This window comes from Camelus dromedarius, chromosome 19 (genome assembly GCF_036321535.1).
Source record: "Camelus dromedarius isolate mCamDro1 chromosome 19, mCamDro1.pat, whole genome shotgun sequence".
Lineage (NCBI taxonomy): Eukaryota > Metazoa > Chordata > Mammalia > Artiodactyla > Camelidae > Camelus > Camelus dromedarius.
In genome coordinates this window covers 7,052,408-7,073,470 of record NC_087454.1, presented here as the reverse complement: position 1 = coordinate 7,073,470, position 21,063 = coordinate 7,052,408, and the positions used below count along the sequence as shown (strand labels likewise).

The window sequence follows — 21,063 nt, the reverse complement described above, 5'->3', positions numbered from 1 at the left end:
TGCAAACTTATAAAACCAGTTTTTGTTTCTTCTTCTTTATTGAGCATTTTAGGAGCCCTGTGCTCAGGAAGGGGGTGGGTGGTTGCTTCCTGGCTCCGAGCACACATGGGGAGGAAGTGAAGTTCAGTGCCCTTGTGCCGCCTCCTCCCCCTTCCCCATTCTACTCCCCAAGTCTTTTGCCCCCAACTCTGGGCCCAGAACCGTCCATAGTTTCCCAGCCAAAATTTCCTCTCAAGAGGGATCTGAAACTCATTTACATTGAAATACAAATGAGGATTGCAGCTGAGGGCACTGCAGCAGCGTTTGCCTTTACCTTACAACCCCAGCAGCACTCCACACCCACCCCAGCAAGCAGGAGAAGCCCTTCAGGAGCAGACTCCTTAGTCTTGCTCTCTGGTACTTTCCAGGCGCACTCATCCTGGAATTCCTGAAATCTCACTACTTAGGTTGTAAGTTACTCAGCAGAGTTTAAAGAAAAACTCGAAGGTTTAGGGAGAGCTACTGTACTTAAAAACCGGTAAGCATCTTCATTCCTTTTGACAGAAGGAGGTGGGGCACCATAATTCAACCTCCCCTGAATTTAAAATCACCTGAAACACTTAGGAACTGACAACCAGATGTCCCTGGATCTCTCTTTCAATAGGCCTGGGTTAAAACCTCAGAAACTGACTTTTGTAACCGGCATTGTGGGGTTGTAGAGACGATTAAACGAGGTAGTTAATGGGAAAGTCCTAGCTTAAGAGTGTCGAGTACTATTTGAATCTCTCATCTCACCTCCTGTAGCCTCATTTGGATGTCTGATTTCCTCAGTTCATGCTCTCCTTAACTGTGCACATTTCTGAAGAGCATCTCTCTCTTCTCTGAGCTATCTTATATGTCGCTGACAGATTCATCTTTCTGAAGTACAGTTCTGAGCATGTCCAAGGAATCCACACTCTACTCAACCTTGAAAACATACCAACAACACAATCTCCACCCAGTAGCAAAAGTTATCTTTAAAAAATTGGATTATTTCATTCCCACGTTAAAATGAAATGCAAATTCTTGATCGCAGCTTTCAAAGCTCTAACACTACTTAGCTTTCCTTCCCCCGTTCATCTTCCCGACCCCATCTCAGACCCTTTCCCTCTTCTCACTAGCCTCTAGTCACACTGATTTGATTGATCCTCTTGCCTCACTGCTCACTCCTCCCTCAAGGCCACCACCCTGCTGTTCCCTCTGCCCAGAATGCTCTTCCCCCAGATCCTTGCAGGACTGGCTCCGTTGCATGCTTAAGCACTTGGCTGAAGAGCTGCTCCCACTAGAGTAGTGACCCGCAGCCTCAACCACATGAACCCTTTTTCTTTTCTTTATAGCACGTCCACAATCTAAAATTTCCTTGTTCATTTGTTTTCTTACTATGACCTGTCTAACCCCTCCAGCATGTCCCCTCCCTGAGGACAGGTTCCTGGATTTCCTTGTTCACTCTTCACTGCGTTATCTCCCCTTTTGAGACAGAAATTGACACATGGTTGACTTTCAGTCATGGCTGACTTTCAAGCATTTTGCAGTTGAGCCATGTTATCCTCTGTTCAAACCCTTTCATATACTATATGAATTCTATACTATATAGTATATGAGTTCTATATACTTCTCAGAATCAAGAACACACTGGTCTGCCAGTGAAAAATCTCCATGGTTTTGCCTTAATCCGTATGCTGACCTCTGTTAACGTAGCTTCCTTATTATTGTAACAATTGACACATTAAATTGAAATGACCTGCATGGTTTTCTGTCTCCTAAAGTTTGCTCCTCAAAGTGAGGTTTGTGAACCTCTATTGTTGGCACGATCTGGAAGTCCCCAGGAGCCCCAGGTGAACTGGATGTACCTCGGCCACATGGATGCCTCCAAGTTACCAAAGAAATAATCAGTCAGCCGCCCAATGTGTATCCACTAAACTACTCACCACACCCAATCGGCTCTCTCACAGATATCTCCAGTTGATAACATTCAAACTGAACTAATAATGGTCCTTGAAAAACATGATTCTCCTCCAGTGTTTTCAACCTCAGAAAATAAGAAATATTGTCATACAAGAGTTTATGAACTATTTAAAGTCTTTATTATTCTGCTTTGGAAACTGGGGCCACAAGAGTGACAGTCACTGAAGTAGGGAGAGTAGGATGATGGCTGGAGGTGGGCGGAGAGAGAATGACTTTAATTTCCCCCCCGAGGAAGCCAGGGGATAGAAGTCAGTAGGTAGCTAGATATATGAGTTTGGAGCTCAGGAGAGATATCAGGGCTCAAAAATAGATTTTGGAGCCAACATGCAGTAGTCAGCGCTGATTCAGTGACCCTACCACATTTCCCTCATTCATTTACTCTTCAATTTGACCACCTTACAGCCTGCCTTTCTCCTCAAAACTCCATCACCTCCCCCCCAGACTTCAGCCTTGGCTGGTGACCTTATTTTCTACTTCACATAAAAATAGCAGGGTCAGCAGAGGTCATGCCTCCACTCACACCCCTATACCTGTAGTCTGTCTGCCCTTTCTCTTCGTAAGAAGCTATTAATGACTTTTAATATTCACATTTGTTAAGGGAAGCACAGGTTGTGGGATGGTGACTGAGGTTCAACAAAAGACCACAAGAGAAATTGAAGTAGATTAATTACTGACTGGTCCTGGAGGAAATACAGGGCATGCTGCCAGGGCCTTGAGGGAAGATCAAGGCAGGGTGCAGGCTGAGAGTGACCGGACCCCAGGCACATGCCTTTATTAGGGCCAGGGGTGGAGTGCTTTGGGGTTCCCAGGCTAAGGTCAGATTGGTCAACTCAATCCAAAATGAGTGTGGTTTTGGTGAACTCCCCGGGGTCTTATCTAAGGGGTGCACAGGTGGAAGGCCCGGGGAGCCAGGGGAGCCTTTGACACAAGAGCTGCTGGGGAGGTTATATCAAGAGCTTACATTTGCTTGTGACTCTGCAGGTACTGCCTGGGGCTTGTGCCTGCATGAGGGGCTAGTGTCAGCCTAAGGCCCCTGCAGGCCACCTGGCTGCACAACACGAATGCCAAGGGAGCCATGCCGTGCAGCAGTTTAACTGCACTCTTAACAGAAGCCAACTTCTCCACTGTTCCCTATATCCCATCCCCTTCCCCTTTTCAAGGACCTAATTCCAACAATTCACTGCTCTCTCCCCTGTGTCCTAAAATTTCCCCTATTAGATTGTCAGTTACTCAAGCACATTAAATCTCTTATCTTAAAAACAGACAAAACCTTCCTCGACTCTGTGCCCTTCTTCCGCTGTCACCTCATTCTTCTGCTTTACTGCTGAGCAGTTGCTTGAAGAACTGCTTAAAGAATCGTCTGCACTGCCGCCCTCAGATTCTCCTCCCATTCCCTCCCACTCACAACTGAAACTGCTCTGTCAGGGTCACCGGTGACCTCTGCGTCCCCGAATCCATTGGCAGTCCTCGGCCTGCATCATACTTCCCCTTTCAGCAGTTGACACACTTCACGTCCCCCGCAGACACTCTTCGTGGGCTTTCTGGGACACCACCCACTGGTGGTGGGCCTTCCTCTCAGGCCACGCCTCAGTCTCCTTTGTTGGTGGCCATCCTCTCCCCGACCTCTCCACGTCGCCTCCCACGCCCACTCGTCACTTGCTTCCCATCCTGCGCACACTCCCTTAATGACCTCACCTAGTGTCAGTGCTTCAAATGTCACCCTCCATGCTGATGACTCCCGCAGTTCCATCGCCAGACCTCTCCCTGACTTCCACATTCATATATACAGTTTCCTTCTCAACAGCCACACGTCAGTGTCAAAGAACCACGTGGAACTTAACCTGAGGGCTTTGAGGTAGGAAATGGCATTTATTGAGTAATTCCTATGGGCCACACATGGTCCCAGGTATTTTACATACACTAATATATTTGATCCTCACTGTAACCCAGTGAGATAGGAATGACTTCCCATTTTACATATGCAGAAATTAAAGTTCCAAGAGGTTTACTTGAGATCTTGTAACTACTAAGTAACAAAGTGGACACTGGCACTTTTGTCTGTCGGACTCCTTACGAAACACATGTATGTTAGGGAGTGTTTTTCCCGTCCCTCCTGTGTCATCTGGAAGTTCCACACTGAGGCAGACTTGCTGGTTTCTTGTCCAATAGCTAATCCTTTTTTCCTGCTAACAGAACTGGATTTTCTCTGTGCATGGGGCAAACTCAGTGCTTCAGCAATGACCGAGTCCTTTCCTAATCCTGGGGGGCAAAGTTTGACTAGTCTAAGCAAATTATGACCATCTCATTTGTCTTGCTGTTGACTGACTCAGGAACAGGCTTGTGATGCAGTTCTGCCTCCCAAGACTTGAGGGCGTCTCTGCTGGGGAGCAGGACCCAAAATGAGGAGTGTTTTCATTTTGGCTTTATTTATTTATGTATTTGTTTGCATTTGGATGTGGTTGAGAATGTACTGTCTAGAGCTTTTGCAGCCATTTTGCAGTTATGAGGGACTTTTTGCTTGGTGAGGCAATGAGTATTTATTGTTCAAGCCACTTTAAATTCTATTTTTACATCATTTGTAGCCAAAGCATCCCATATACACAATACACTATATATGTTTTTACCCACTGGTTTATCCACAGCTCCTAATATAGTGGTAATTACTCAAAAAATATGTTTTGATTGTCTGCATGAAGAATGTTGTGTATTTCAGAGTAAAACTGAATGATTCAGTGAATTATTACAAGGTATGGAAGATTGAGGCGACAACATGCCATTGGCATTCTCTCTAAAAGCACAAGAGGAGAAGAAAAAAGATCATAGCACATAGAAAAAGCCTGAGTTGTGTGTAACATGGCAGCATCCCAGGACTCGGCCACCAGGGAAAAATATTTATGCAAAGACCTCTGTCTGTCAGATGGCCATTTCCTCCCATGTCATTAATTGACATTTGAAATCAATTTTTGTCCCTGGTTAACTGAAATTCAGACTGAAAACAGCCTAGATTGTGTTCTTCGTCAGGAGGTGGCTGTGTTTGAGACTTGTGTTGGCATCTTTGAGCTGTGACCACAGTGCACATTTTTGTGGGGAATCGCAGATGAAACTTCTACGGCAACATTCTTCCATTAGGAAGGGGTGGGGGGTGGGGAGTGGGGGGGGGTGGCAGGGTTCAGCATGCCCGAGAGCTTTTCTCCTTCTGAAACATGTTTAGACTCATTCTTTCCAAGTTAATGAGGCCACTTTCCCCTCTCAGAGCAAATTTAGCTGGAGAAACAAATGGGTGAAAATTTAGAAACATCAGGGGCCCCTTTCCAAAGCCTTATTTCACAAGGCCCTGTGTGGTTTGTGGGAGCAACTTGAGGTCCCGGTTACTGATAAATATGATATAATTTTAGAACTTTCATAAGCCTGTGTGGCCTCTTTGTTAAAGATCAGCAATTAGGGTCTTAAAGTACTGAAAACAATTACCTGAACCATTTTCAGAATGTCCATACACTGTGTCGGTTCTGGGCACTGTTCTCTTCCTCTTGTCCGGCCCCTGCTGGTGCTCATTCATCCAGCTAGCCTCTTCCGGTTGAGGTCCCAGATGCGGCTCAGCTGCAGCACATGCAGGGGTTCCCGGGTGTGCCCTGGCCTGGCCTTTGGAGAAGCGTCTCTCTGTGCCCACTCGCTCTCAGCCCTATACTCGGGACGTGACCCGAAGTGCTTTCTTACCCACAGACTGTCACTTTGACCCCTTGATCCTGGCTGATGGAACCAGGAAGCAACAGTTATTTCTTAAGGTGACCATCCATAGGCTGACCAGCAGGCAGTAAGATAACCTGGTGGGGGCCCTGTCTGTGTGTCCGTCCAGTGCCCTGTGGTGACTAACGGACTCCACCAGATCCTTTCTCTTAGGAAGCATGGAAGTGGCCCAGACAGAGAAATAACTGACAGAGGGTCCAAAAACGAAGAGACTCGTGGAGAGGAGGCAGCAGGTTAAAGCCATGAATCGGTAGCATTTAAGATTAGGAAGCTAAGCAGGACACTGAAGGGCACTAGAAAGGGTACAAGACATGTGGGAGTGACACAGAAACAGGCAGTGGCCCCATCTGGTGCCGTGGGCGGCTGCTGCTGAGAGGTCAGCAAGGTCATGGCGTATATAGACTGCGGATGGCGTGACGGTTCCCGGGAGGGAGGCTTGGTCCCACATTTATGCAAACTCTTTGCAGTTCTCCCTTATATCCCTTTATCGTAAATCTCTACTAGTTCAGAATCCGACTGTGTCAAACTCTTACAATTTGAAAGAGTTTAACTACTAGGTTCAATATTTACAAGCTGTGCGATCTTGGGGACATCAGTGAACCTCCGTGAGCATTGGTGGTTCAGTCTCTATGTGTGACAGGCAGAGTAACATATCCATGTCCTAACTCTGAGAACCTAAGAATTTTACTCTACATGGCAAAACGGATTTTGTGTGAAGTTAGAGACTTTGGGTTGGGCTCCTGTATTATCCAGGTGAGTCCAAACTGATCACATGGGTCCTTAAAATCAAATAGGAGAACTTTTCCCAGCTGAAGTTGGGGGTGATGTAACTACAGAATGGTCACAGAGAGTCAACATGACTGACTGTGAAGATGGAAAAAGGGGCCAGGAGCCACAGAATATGGGCAATATCTAGACGCAGGAAAAGGTAAGGAAACAGATTCTCCACTAGCCCCTCCAGAAGAAGGCAGCCCTACCTACACACTGACTAGCTCAGGAGGCCTGTATGGTTTCTACAGAACTGTAAGATAATAAATGTGTTTGGTCTTAAGCTATTAATTTTGTGGTAATTTGTTACAGCAACCATAGTAAACTAACCTGCTAGAACATCACTCTACATATATATGGAAAAACATTTAAAAGAATATATACGCCAGCATAACATTAGCTATGTTGTCGTTTTGAATTACTTATTTTTTCTGATTTGAACGATGAATGTATGTTACTTGTGTAATAAATAATGGAACTATTAAAGGATGAGTAATACATATTAAGATAAATTAGACCACCTCTAAGGCTCAGCCCAGCTGTGACATCATCTGAATTTTCTAGGAGATAGCTTAATTGTCAGTCTGCATCCTGCCTCTTCTTGAGCACAATAATCAGGTCTCCATTCCTCCAACAAGGACTGCCAACTTTAAATCACTCCCCATGCTTTTTTTTTCTTTTCCACCTCTAAGATACATATGTTTGTATTCAACAGCTTAATGGTATTTGTGTGTTTCTCCACTTGTATGTACTTTTGGAAAGATTTAGTTATTTGGTAAATAATGAATCCAACAAATATTTGTTGAAGGTACTTTGTGTGGTCCTGAGATCATTTAGGTAATGCATATGTTTTAGTCTTGTTGGGCCTGGTCTGGTGCATCGTGACAGATCTCAAGTTCATGTTGATAGAGCTCAAAATCTACCGAAGAAATTTTAAAAGGACATTTTAGAGACCTTGTGGCTTCCCAAGTCCATCAGCCTCACCTAAAGTCTGAAAACTCTTAGGCCCATTCACAACTCCCCCAGTGTCAACAGGGGAGGAATTAACTGATATTTGAGTTCCCAATACTGGTGATAAGTACAGCAAATGAGACAGTGAAACTCCTTTGAAGGTACTTGTGAACCATTTAAGCTTAAGAACTTGGCTTTGGTGAGTTAAAAATGCAGAGCACGCCCACACCACCAGTTCTTACTTGAGCAAGAATTTGTAAGTTCTTATCATGACCAACCATCTTCAAGGTTTTGAATGGCCCTAAACCTAATTTGGCATTTGGACAGGACAATAGGTGCATTGCATGACTTGATTAGAGAAAAATGCAAAGCTGTTTCCCGTTAGGTCACTTAGATTCAAGACTGAGCCAAATTCCCTGGACCTGTCTCCCCCCAAAACATAACCCAGAGGAATGGAGGAAATCGAACAGATTTTTCAGGAGTAGAGACCTGAGCACTTTTCATCATGTCCTTATTCATCAAATATTTGTCGAATACTGTGACTGCGTTCCCAGATGCCCACGTACATCAGAATTACCTGGAAGTGTTCCGGTCCCCAGAGAAACTGATTCAGCAAACCAAGGGCGGGGCCTGGGGATCTATATTTAACCGCTTTGTGGGTGATTTTGACGCAGGACCACTTTGTAAAATGTTTAGTTTGGTCTCTAGAATGAATAAGCAACAGTTCCTTGCCATCAGGAGCCTCAAAGTTCAAGGCAGGAAGACAGGCTATTGTAATATGTGATCAGCACAATAATAGAAGTTTTGGTGACAGTGAAAGGAAGAAAAGGTACTCTGTCCCGAGGAGTGCAGTCTTGAAGGATGTTGCCAAAAAGAGAAGGAGGAAGGACATTCTAGGTGGGAGATGAGCCTTTGTAATCCCATAGTCATGAGAAGACATGAAATACTAGGGAAGAGTGAGCTGTCCAGGGCGATGGGAAGGTGAGGGGCGCTCTAGGCGTGGATAAGCAGGAGAGAATCCAAGAAGATAGCTTGATTCACCAACCCAGTCGTTTTGCTTCATTCTGTAGGCAACAGGGAGTTGGTGGAAGTTTTTAAACAGAGACATGAGGAGATTTGAAATTTGTCTGTGAGAACATCTAGTATTGTGGAGATGCTCATTCAGCTAGTATCTCCTGAGGACATGCCCTGTGCCCTGTCACAGTCAGAAACTGTTGTGACAGCTCAGGCAATGAGTCTAAACTAAGATAGTAGCAGTGGCTATGTATTGAATCGGGCAACAAGACTGAAGAATTAACTTTTTAAATAACAGGACTTGGTGACGGGTTAGATTTAAGAAGCACAGAAAAGGTTCGTTATGTTTTAGGGCAGAGAGGCTGCTGCGGACTGGATGTTTATGTCCCCCCCAAATTCACATGTTGAAGCCTAATCCCCAGCATGATGGTTTTAGGAGAGGGGACTTTGGGGAGGCAGTTAGGTCATGAGGATAGAGCCCTCATGCGTGGGATGGTGTCCTTCTGAGAAGAGACAGAAGGGTCATCTCTCCCCACCACATGAGGATACAGCAAGAAGGCAGACAGCTGCAAACCAGGAGGAGGACCCTCACCAAAACCCCGACTGTGTTGACATCCTAATTTCAGACTTCTAGCCTCCAGAACTGTGAAAAATAAATGATTGGTTGTTTAAGCCATCCAGTCCATGGTATTTTGTTAAAGCAGCCAGAACTGGCTAAGACCGAGACTGAAATATGGTATGACATAAATGGCGAGTACGAGAGAAGGCTTGCCCCAGACCTGAATGGGAGTAGACAAGCCCACCCAGAGAGAAGTAGAGAGAAGATGTGTGCAGTCCAGGGGTGAAGCATGGGCAGCGATAAGTGGAGGAGGTGCAGTGAACCATGAAGGAGATGAGCTGGGCTGAGTGGGTCCCTCAAAGAAAGAGGGAGGCGTCTGAGAAGAAAGGCGTGATCAGTCATTGTAAATGCAACAGAGGCAAGTCTTTGTCATGTCCACTGGCTTCTCCATCTAGGATGCCGTGGCTGACATTAACAGGGGCTACGGCATGCAGAGCTGGAGGTCGGAGCCGAATGTCAGATGGAAGGAACGCAGTTAGAAAGAAGGGATCGGAGGGTGTGGGAGTAGAGGCACAGAGTGCAGGCGACTCTTTCAGAAAAGCTGAGCATGAAAAGAAGAAAGAAGGAGGCAGAGAAGAGTGGATAGAACCAAGTCACTGAGTCTTAGGGTTTCCACAAACATGTGGACACAAGGCTTTTGCTTATATAATAGGAAAAGTTGTGGTGAAAATAGAGGAGGGGTACATAGGATTTCCTTTTTAAATTTCTATTGTCTTAGAGTAAAATTATCACATGAAAACTAAAGAGAAAGAACAGAGAATGCTGGGGTACCAGGAACTAGTGAAAACATTTCTAGATCGGTAGAGTAGGAATCTGTCAATGTGGGATTGTGAAATGGAGGCTGCCCTGAGTCAAAAGGAGGAAATGTTCAAGGGAAAGGAAAGATAAAGCACCAGACATTGTGAAGGGAAAAAGGGCTGTAAATGATCGTGACACTTGGCAGTCCCTCCCTGGGACTGGGTCACGGTCAGGGCAGCAGACCTACCTCAGGGGAGGCACAATTTGACTTGATTTTTTGGGGAAGTGATTGTGTCGGCAAAAAAGGAAAAATCTAGAAAAAAAATCACTTTATCAAATGACTAATGGACCTTTGGTATTTGATCTGGGAATCTCTATTCAGAGGCAAAACAGGTGGATGTAAATCCACATTTTTATATATTTAGAAAACAAATGATCAGAAGTCAAAGAGGAGTCTAATCTCTTCAACCACCAAACACAGCAGTGTAGTTTTATGTGTTGGATTCTCATGAATAAGATGTTGTTTTCAAATTCCAGTTTCATGTGAAACCAGAACAGCAGTTTATACAGTTCCCTCAGAAACCGAGCATCGTGTCATGGTTTCAGTCTTGTGTTCTGTCTGTGCTCACCAGCACACTCACGGGTGAGGTTGCACATGCACACAACTGCTGGTGGACAGTGGGTACCTGTATTCATATAAATGCCTAGAAAACGTCTGGGAAGAATCCACGCCAAACCGCTAGCAGGGGTGCCCTGTGGGCAAAGCAGGGAAGGGAACTGAAATTAGGGATAATGGTTAGAAGGCACTTGAGTTTTACCTGCAATATTAATTTTTTGCAATATAAATGTATTAATTGTATATTTTAAATTTTAATTTAAAAATTATGAAAAAAATCAGTAGTAGGTTGCTAATTATTTTCTGGGAAGTCAAAGAAGGTTATCGTCTGGCAGAGGGATGGGTGAACAGGATATAAGTAATGGAGAAATCAGTGTGTGGTGTTTGTCAGATGCTTAAATGCAATGAATGCCTCCAATAAATCAGAATCCTTTATATTTGTCCTCAGTTCTCTCTTGAAAAGAATTCACTCTTCCTTTTGCTCTTCTTGGTACCTGTGTTTCTTCAAACAGCTGTTCTGTGAGCTAGAAGAACGGTCTCATCTTTGAAAGGGTCATTTTCCTCCTAATGATAAACATCAAAATGGTAGCCTTTCCTATTTTTATTAATCAAATGGTAACGCATGAAGCTGTAATTCAGAGGACTGAAGAATGAGCGGAGAATGAGGAGTGGGTTGGATGGAAGGGTGAAATTCTCCGGAGGTCCTGAGAGAGGCTACAAGGGCTCACTTGGGCAGCTCTGACCTGGGCATGGCGTGAGGGGAGGGCTGGGCTCAGAGCTTCAGGAGGGTGAGAAAAGTAGTCTGGAAGGAAGACTTGGCAGGTAGTCAGTTGGTGAGAGACGAGTAAGAAGATTCCTGAGCAGCAGAAAGATCTCAGTTGAGGTTATCAGGAGAGAATTTGCCAGGAATCAGTTTGGTCTTTGTTGACTTTCCCCAGTGCGCCTGGGTAGCTCAGAAGCATGAGAGGAAGTCACCTTCCCCCTGGGGCTGGAAACGGGTGAACCCCCAGCAGGATAAGAGCAGGGAGATGAACATCAGCACGCCGCTGGCGCAGCTTGCCGGCGGCTCTGGCGGTGGAGGAGCGCGCCACTCCAGGGCTTGGCTGACGGACCGGGAGAAGACGAGAGAGGAGAACGAGGATGTCCTGTTACAAGAGAGAAAGGAGGGCTGTGAGCAGCAACAGAACAAAGGAGGAAGGTGAAGAAGGTTCATTTTGCCATGCCTACTAGGCTGTAATTTCTCTGAAGGGAGGAGCTGATTGGCATTCTTTTTTTTATTTATCACAGCACTTGTTCAATAGATTCTTTTACCAATGAATGGGAACAGTGATCTCACTAGGTAATCTCCCCACTAAGCTTTGAATTTCTTGAGGGCAGGTCCTGTGTCTTGCAGACTGATGTATCAAAACTGTGCAGGGAAGCTGAGAGGAGTTTGCAGGTCCGCAGTAGTTACTGAATGCACAAACAGATCTTTTTGAGCTCTGATTTCTTCATCTAAAATGAAATTTCTTTTCTAAAATGAAAACCACAGTACTGACTCCCATTCCCGAGAAGAGAGGAAGCGTACCTTGGAATACTAGACAAGACTGCTCTTAAAACGTGCCAAACCAACTCTTGAGCGTATTCGTTTAAATTCCTCAGTGGGCAGCTGACTCCCCGTGGCTAATACTGTCTTCACTCGTAGAGGGAAATGAGTCAAGCAAACGGAATCGAAAATACACACACACACACACACACACACACACACACACACAAAACTTGGCCATAGATTTAAAAAAAAAATCTTTTAATCTTCTCAAATTCTCCTTTATCTTCTCAAATTCTCCTCACTTCTTTCGTCTTCACCCCTCAGCCTCCAGTCCATACAACAGTCCCTCCTTTGACCCAACATCCATGACAGATTCAAAACAGTTGCACCCTGGGGGTTGGCTACTGCTTAACAGGTAGTTATAAGCCATTCTGTGGTGCTCAGATTCCAGCTAGCTGAGATGGCATGAAGAAGCTAATTAAAGCAGCCAAGAAGACTGTTTAAAGATGAAAATGTAAACACCATCTTCATTGGATAGTGATTAGAAATTATACTTGTTTGTTTTTTTTGTAAGAACCATCCGTGGTTTGTCAAAATTTTGACATGTGGCATAACCTGCCGCTAATCAAAAAGAGGAAAACAAACCAAAAAAAAAAAAAAAGAATAAAATTTAAGACTGTGAGTAGGAAAACAGACATAGAAAACTTCCAACTTTCCAAGCGGGAGAAATATTTAACTTGTTTTTCTAAAACAAATCTGATCTGTTTTTTGGACAAAGTCTGAGCGCCTTAGTTTGCCTTGACAGATATGCTCTCTCTCCATTCGGAAGAACTCAGCAGTGGGAGGTCCAGGCAGCTCAAAGTGGGAAAAGGAGCCATGAGGATGTAGATGAAACAGCAGAGTTAAGGATAATCAAGTTGCCACACTCAAGTACTTTGTTGAAAAGAAGCCCACGCTTAGTTTTTTTTAGTGTATCTAGGGAGTCATTGACTTACGGAAACAAACTGATGGCATTAATCTTCAGGTTATACTATATAACTGTAAATTATTTTTTCTAAAATGTATGCATTTAAATGTACACTGTCTAAACATCTAATGAAGAAAATAATATTTTATTAATGTGATATTTTACTAATATGGGAAATGCATAGAGGGGCATTTTGAAAAAAATATTTACTGTCTGTACTTCTCCTCTACTGCTATTGATTTATTTTGAATACTCTGCACTAAAAAAATAAAAACTTAGAAGCAGAACAATTCTCCCTCAAATCTGGAATGGTTCCTGATACATAACATGTACTCAAGAATAGTTATACAAGGAGAGAAAGAGAGAAGGAAAAACTGGAGTATCTTAATGATGTTTCCACCATGAATGTTGCTAATTCTGTATGTGGATAATGATTGGTATGGAAGTTCTTATTGCTGATGTCGTCTTAAGTCCCAGCGGCACAAGGCATTGAGCTGAGCATTGGTGTCTTTGTTTACATGGAGCATCTGCTTCTGGGCAGAGTATTCCTTAGCAGGATTCAGGCCAGCTCAACACTTAAAAAAAAATTGACATGAATCTGAGTTTCAGAGAAGTATTACAGGGAATTAAAACAAAACAAAATAACAAAAACAGAAGTCACAAGAGTGCGACATGCGACATGAGCAGAGAGTAAAGACGAGGGAGGGACGAGGGCATTGCTGTGCTTGTCTTGGTGATGGGGCAGGCAGGACAACAAACATCAGGCACCACTGCATCTTTGGAGCATCAGTTATTCAACCCATCTCCCTCTCTCAATCCTCTGTGCCCCCAAGTCATTTCCTAGGCACCAGAAAGGGGTGGGAGGTGGTACAAAAAAGGAGAAAAAGCAAAGGACTGAACTTACAAAGTTCACCACTAATAATAATAGGAAACACCCACATACTGCTTACTTACTGTGCCGGGCACTCTGAGTTCTCTACCTGTACCAGCTAATTTAATTCTCACAGCAGCCCTACAGTTATTCCCACTGCACAGATGAGGAAGCTGAGGCACAAAAAGATCAAAAGTATTTAAGGAGCAGAACCATAATTTGAACCCAGGTGGTCGACCTCAGAGCACACCCCCTTGTCTGCTACTCAGATGTGCAGCTGGAAGACGACAGGGATTTGGAATTAAATACTTTCAAATTCCCTTTCACGTAATCAAATCTAGGCTTCTACCTCACAGTTTGGAATGTGATCTGTGTGGAGACCCAGCCCCTAGCAGGGTGCCTGTCCCTGTGTACAGTCTCGGTAAATACTTGTCAAAGGAAAGGATGTTTCATGTCAATTTGTTGTAGAACTCTTTGGAACGTATTGAGCTCACAAAACCACAAAATCCTAAACTGATGGAGGTTAAATAGCCTAATTTTTGCCTCAGTGCAGCCTGAGAAGGTGATTGTGCCGCTTAGAAAGTACATCCCACAGAATTTCATGGTAATAATAACTGAAAGATCTCCTCTCTTTCTCAGAATAGCAGACGGTGCTGATGAGAACCCGGTGGTTTACCTGTCCCTAAACAACAAACCATCCGCAGAAGGTCTGACAGAAAGGGGAAAAAAAAAAAAGACTGAGGCACAGAGAGGAAACGAACCAAGGCAACATCACTTCACAGCAACCGGAAGGAAAAACACGCACACACGCCACTCAGTCTACGTGTGCGGTTGCTCAGTAAGGAAATGCTCACGGCTGCCTTCAGAAGCAAGTCCGGAGGAGAGAGAAGCACAGGACTGAGCTGCCACCTCCTGCCTGCCTTCCCAGAGGGAGGGCACGGACACCAGGGAGACCAGATGACCCAGCAGCAGTGGTTCCGCCCTGGGTGAGTCTCTGACGTTTGCTGTGGGCTCAGGGAGGGGCCGGGGAGGCTCACTCAGACTCTGCCGTCCTGAGTTGGTGTCAGACATCTGGTGGTGTTTCCCTCTGTGAACACCCTTATCTGAAGCTGGAAGAGACTTAACGTGCCCGAAAGGAGGAAAGAGTGACTCCAGGTTTCCTTCAAGTTGACCTGGAGGCACTGGCTTCAGTGCAACCTAAAACCTCTGCTGTTTCTACATTTCAAATCTTCCTGGGTAGGTGCTTCCTGGTGTGCAAAGTACATGGCCCCTCCCCCTCCAACCGTCCTCGGAGAGCTTACCTGGGGTGACCCCGAGCTTTTACTTTACCTAAATTATTTCAGAACTTCAGAGTATGGGCTACCACTTATACTTTATGGTGGATTAGAATCATTTATCATGTTGTTTTCAGCCTCCCCGAGAATGACTAAGGGGCAAGAAATGGGGGTTGAGAACTAGACCAGGGTACGTCCAGTCTCTGCAGAGGAGGGGTCATCGGTATCCCCACTGTTCTGCGTGTCCACACTGGGCCCCCCCCAACGGCTCCATCCTACTTTTCTCTATGTTTATTAATTCATTTAATTTGTTCATTCATTCAATTGCCTTTCTGCGGCAAAGGACTTGAGGCAACCTTTTTATCCCAATGACATTACTTCAAAATGAAGAACATACAGTTTAAAGGGGGAAAGCCCTTCTGAAAGGGGTAGACACTGCTGAAAGCTGCCTGGAGACTGGTGAGCAGCCTCGACCCTGTGCTAGTGATGGTGAGGGTAGGGGCTCTGGCCTCCTCAGCTCCTTGGAGAGCCCATCCTGTCCCCACTAGAAGCTGGGTTCCCACCCAGAAGTGGGAGTAAAGAACATCTGAGATCCCTGGGAACCAGCCAAGTGATTTTCCTCCCTATTTCTGTTACCTCCCAAGTTTGCTTATTTCCAAGGACATTCCTGTTCTGAGAATGGGGGGAAATGGGGCCATGGAAAGGTTGGGATATGAAATCAGCTCCACCACTTCTCATTAATGAGTTCGTTAAATTATTGAACAAGTGTCTAGTGAGTATGCCCGGTATGGTGGCCACTTTTAAATCAAAATTTATGTAAGATGGAGCAAAAGTGACATTGCCCTGCCCTACCCCCCAAAAGCTTACAGTCCAGGGGAGAGGCAGACATTAATTAATAATTACGCAAATGTGATGAGGACCAGAGCACATTGCAGGGGAGCCGGATCTGTCTGGGAGTCAGGGAGGTTTCCGTAAGGATGGCAATGATGAGAACTGGGGAAGGAGTAGGAGTTCACAAGGCAAAGGGCTGACTAGGGCCAGGCGGAGGGAGCAGCTTGTGGCAGGTCCTGAGGTGGGAGACTCGAATTGTCCAGCTGGATTAAGGCCAGTGTGGTCAGAAGGAAGAGGTGTGGGATGGCTCATGATGAGCCTGGAGAAGAGTCAGCATTGAACATGCTGCTTATTCTCAATTCAGTAGAGAAGCTTGGGGTTGTTGTGGTCTGATCTGCATTTTTAAGGAATCCCTTCTGCTATGGTGGAGAATGGATGGGAGGGTCATACCTGCTGATGAGGAGACCAGTCAGAAGGCTGATGAAGTCAGCGGAGCAAGGATATCAGTGGAGCACAGATAAGACAAGGGTGGTAGATAGAAGTAGGCAGACGAAAGAGTCACCTAGAAAGGAAAGTCGACAGGACTTGGTGGTAGACAGGGGAGGAGGTCAAGGGGGAAGTACTGAAGAGGATCCCATTTCCTGGTTTGGGCATCCAGCTGGATGTTGATGCTGCTTGCTGGTCACGGAGACTAGAATCGTTGGCGAAAGACCAGGACTGGTGTGAGTTCGGTTCTGGAATTGATGACTTTGGAGGGCCTTGAACACATCCAGAGGCGAATGTCAGCCAAGCAGTGGACGTGCTGGTCTAGAGTTCAGAGCAGAGGTCTGGGTGTCCTCAGCCTGTAGATGCTGACTGGTGCTGTGGGCGTGGATGCAGCACCCTGGAGAGAGAATATCAGATGAGAAAAGTGGCGGCGGGGAGTGGTTTGGCTGAGGATTGAACCTCACATTTAAATCCTAACATTTAAATAAATGGAGAGGAGAATGGGCTCTCCAAGACCAGGATAGTTTCCTGAAAAGTTAAACACAGAGTTACCACATGACCCAGCAATTCCACTCCTAGTTAGACACCCCAAAGGACTGAAAACTGGGGCTCAGATGAGTATGTGCGATGCGTTCATAGTGGCCCTAATCACAGCCACCAAAAAGGAGAAACAGCTTAAATGTCCATCCACAGATGAATGGATAAGTAAATTGCAGTATATTCACGCGATAGAATATGACTCAACCACAGAAAGAATGAAGTACTGATACATTCTACAACACGTACGAACCTCAAAAAACATTGTACTAAGCTCGAGAAACGAGGCCCCAGAAGTATACGATTCCGTTTATATGAAATACCCAGAATGGGTCAGTCAACAGAAGGAGAATGCAGACCGGGGGCTGGGAGCAGGGAGCTGTGGGGAACAACTGCTTAATGGATATGGGGTTTCCCTTTGGTGTGAAAACATGTTTAGAACTAGATGGAGGTGGTGGGTGTGCAGCATTGTGAATCTATTGAACATCACTGAATTGTTCTCTTTAAATTGGCTATTTTATGTTATATGAATTTCACTTCAATATTTAAGAAAAAAAAAAAAAGGAAAAAGACGACTAGAAAGGTGCAGCCAGAGGGGCAGGAGAACACATACTATGTGACTTTGGTCAGATGGCGTAAGTTCTGGTGCCTCTTCCTCTCTTTGCAAATAAGGGAAATCAATCTCTATCTTGAAGGGCTGTGGTCAGGATTAAACGTTACAATAATTTTCCTAAGTATCTAGCAGAGAAGGTGTAGTAAGGAGAAGCAGTCAGTCCCACCTGCATCCTTCAGGCCTCGCCAGGACTGGGCTGACTTCTAAGGGTCTGACTCTTCATGTCCTGAGCTGAGGGCTTTCTCCAGGCCGGGGAGGGCTACTGTAATCGCCCTGGGCCCGGGCCTTAACTCTCAGTGGGCTGTAAATGCCGCAGCTCCCCCTGGGCTGAGTGGAAAAACTCTAAGACAGGTCTTTTACCTTTTCTTAACGTTCCACCCGGGTTTGGCTCCAGTCTCCCACAGTGGTAGCTGATTTGGTGATGTGCCCTTTACAGCTCTCCTCTGTCCTCTTGTCACTCCCCTCCCCCGCCCCATTCAAGGGCTGTGTGCAGGAGGAGCCTTCTCACCCCCTTAGGGAATGTCCCTTGGAGAAAGGACTCAGGCACCAACTAGCACAGGGGATGCTCCTTTAGACTTGCCATGTTCTGTGCAAAGCTGCGCTACATGAAGACACATGACTGCAAACCCCCTCCACTTTCCCTCTGCTTCTCTGTCTCCCCATAACTCATGTGATCAAAATCTCCAAAGTGTGGGACACAATATGATAATTTGATATGGTACTCGATACACAGATGTGTCATTTAATCACGATGAGTCACTAGACTTTGTCATAAGGAGAAAACGTTTCCATTTCACTCTTTAGAGCCTTTGATTTAGGCCTGATCTAAAGACCCCTAACCTGTGGCCGTTTACCTTTTTCACAAGGAGAAAGTAGACCTCAAGCTTTCAGCCATCAGCAGGCAGCGGTAGCGCGCTAAACTTGAGTAGCGCAGCTTCGTCTTCCTGTATTTATTTTTTTATGATTACCTTCTGTTAACAACAATGGCACTGGTTTTTTATTTGGCATGAAAGCTTTTTTTTTTTTTTTACTATACATGTCTTTAAGTTAAAAAAAAAGTGAGTCTATTTCCTTCTTTTCCTTTGTGTGTGTGTGTGTGTTCTTCCAGTTTTGCTGAGGAATAATTGACAGAGCACTGAGTAAGTTTAAGGGGTACGGCATAATGATCTGACTTACACACAGCATAAAATGATGACCGCAGTAGATGGAGTGAATGCCCATCACCTCATGTAGATACAACGTTAAAGAAATAGAAAAAAAACTATTTTTTCCCTAAGATGAGAACTCCTAGGATTTACTCTCTGAAAATCTTTCACTTATAATGTAGAGCAGTGTTAATTACATTTATCATGCTGTACATTACATCGCCAGTACTTTTATCTTATGACTGGATGTCTGTACATTTTGACCACCTTCATCCAACTTCCCCTCCCCTCACCACCCTAAAAGTGAGTTCATTTAAAGAAAACAATCATATTACTCATGGTACTGGCCACACCCTTGATGTGGAAGCCCTGGCAGGTGGGACCTGACTGAGAGAAGACTGGGCAGAGCACCACAGAGCAGGTGCCCCTCAAGGGCACGGCTGCCTCCCATCCCACCCAGTGCCTGCCTGGTGTGCCCCACAGGGCCAGGAATGGCGCGACGTCCTGGGCAGGGCATGTCCAAGCCATCCCTGTGTGCTGCAGGCTTTCTTGGTCATCGTGATAAACAATCTCACAGTGCCCACGTGGCTCCCAAATGTCCAGGCAGTGATGGGCAAGACTGCTCGAAATGGACACACCCCAGACTCCACTGTTGGTGGTTCTGCCCTAAGCACGAATTCTGGGGGCTCAGGAGTAGCTCAGCTGTGGTGAAATGAGGTGAAGGTGGCGGCACCAACGCACCGACATTCCTTTTCTCGTTCACGTCGGAGGAGAAGCCTTGGCCAGAGGAGGGCTGTAACTCAGCTAACTCTCTGCGTAATTTCTCTAAGCGGCTGTTCTTCCCTAAGCCCCTCCCTCCACTTTCCCAGGTGATAGATGAGGGTTAATAATCCAGGTAAATGTCACCTTAGAAACTTTTAAAATAATGTGTAACATTTCACACTACAAAGAGGTATGTGTAATGTATACGTACACTTCCAAACAATAGTAAAAATAAGAAAACAAATACATGTTTACTCACTGCCCACCCTCCCAACCCTTGAAGGGAACTGCTGTCTTAAACTGTGTGTTAGTCACAGTCCATCACTTTTCTTTTCAGATTGGCCTCTTGTGTCTACATGGAAATATACGTACATATGTGCTTTTGCGATTTACATATATATTCACTGATATATAGCTTATATGTAAATGCTGTTTCTTTTCACCTGTTTGGGAATTTTAAACACAGGTCATCACACAGTGTGCATCCTTCTGTAACTGGCTCTGTGGTGCAGCGTTGATTTTGAGGGTTACCCATGTTGATACAAACAGGTTGGTGGTTCATTTTCGCGGCTGTACAGCATTCTATTGTGCAAACATATGACGATCTATTTAGCGTTTCTGTCAATCGACAGGGCCAGGTAATTGCCAAAGATGAAGGCTCGGAGTATGATTGCCGGAAGGCACAGCACCTCCCAAGTTTCTCCCTCTCTCATACGCAAAATCCTACTGGCAGAGGCGTGGCACTTCGCCTCCTGTTAGAAACGGGTTTTAACTAGGATTAAAAGGTGAATGAATTAGGCACCTGAGAGCCAGAAGGAAAAAGACATCAAAGAATGAATGAAGCCTTCAGTGGAGGGAAAGAAGAAATAAAAAAGACTCGCTGAGATAAATGACACTCCTGAACGGAGAACTGTGCTGGTTGTGAGTACGCTGGGGAAGGCTTTCGCTCTCACTGTCCACTTCCCCTACCGCAGAAACCCTCAGTGCGAGGATCTCAGAAGCATCCTCCCAGGAGTCAGCAAGCCGAGTACTAACCACATTGTTCCATCCTGAAGGGTCCACATTTCATGCAACACATCCCTGGAGCCTTCCCACTGGTGTATTTTTAGATTCATCTTTTCCTTAGAGTATATGGGACTAATTAGCACGCAGTCATCAAATGGTACAGCGTCTGTGAACCTTTCATAACCATTTGACTATTTCCATGACTCTGAAATTCCCCGCCCACAGCTTCACTCGTAAAGAGTGGAAATATTTAGAGGAAGTGATACTATCAGTGGCTCAGCACAACGCTGGGAAGTATTTTCCCCTAAAAGCACAGTAGTAAGCCTGCGTGCCACAGCGTGGCTTTAGCACGTTCAGTGTTCTCTCAGCATCTGTTTCTCTAGAGGGAAAATGTACTTTGCTTCCCCAAAAAAACCAAAACGTTAAGGAGATAATGCTCTCTGTCCCTGCACCAGAGTGGAGAGTTGAGGTCTGTAGCTAGTGGCAGGGATTGTGTCACTAGTCTGGCTTTGGTGACTGCAGGGCCTTGGTGGGTGAGATTACCTCTTGGTAAATGACATGTATATTGACTAACTCGTTGAGAGAGTAAATGACTAAGGGATACTACATCA

At 45.2% G+C, this 21,063-nt stretch overlaps 1 protein-coding gene across 1 annotated transcript in view; it reads left to right on the top strand.

Annotated features, from left to right (window-relative positions):
- The window catches only part of NEDD9 (neural precursor cell expressed, developmentally down-regulated 9), a 264,118-nt gene that overhangs the window by 81,642 nt on the left and 161,413 nt on the right, over positions 1 to 21,063 (top strand). Inside the window, exon 6 of the mRNA XM_010995812.3 lies at positions 14,439 to 14,785. The gene's annotated coding sequence lies outside the window, so the exon portion shown is untranslated. The remainder of the gene's footprint in view (positions 1 to 14,438; positions 14,786 to 21,063) is intronic.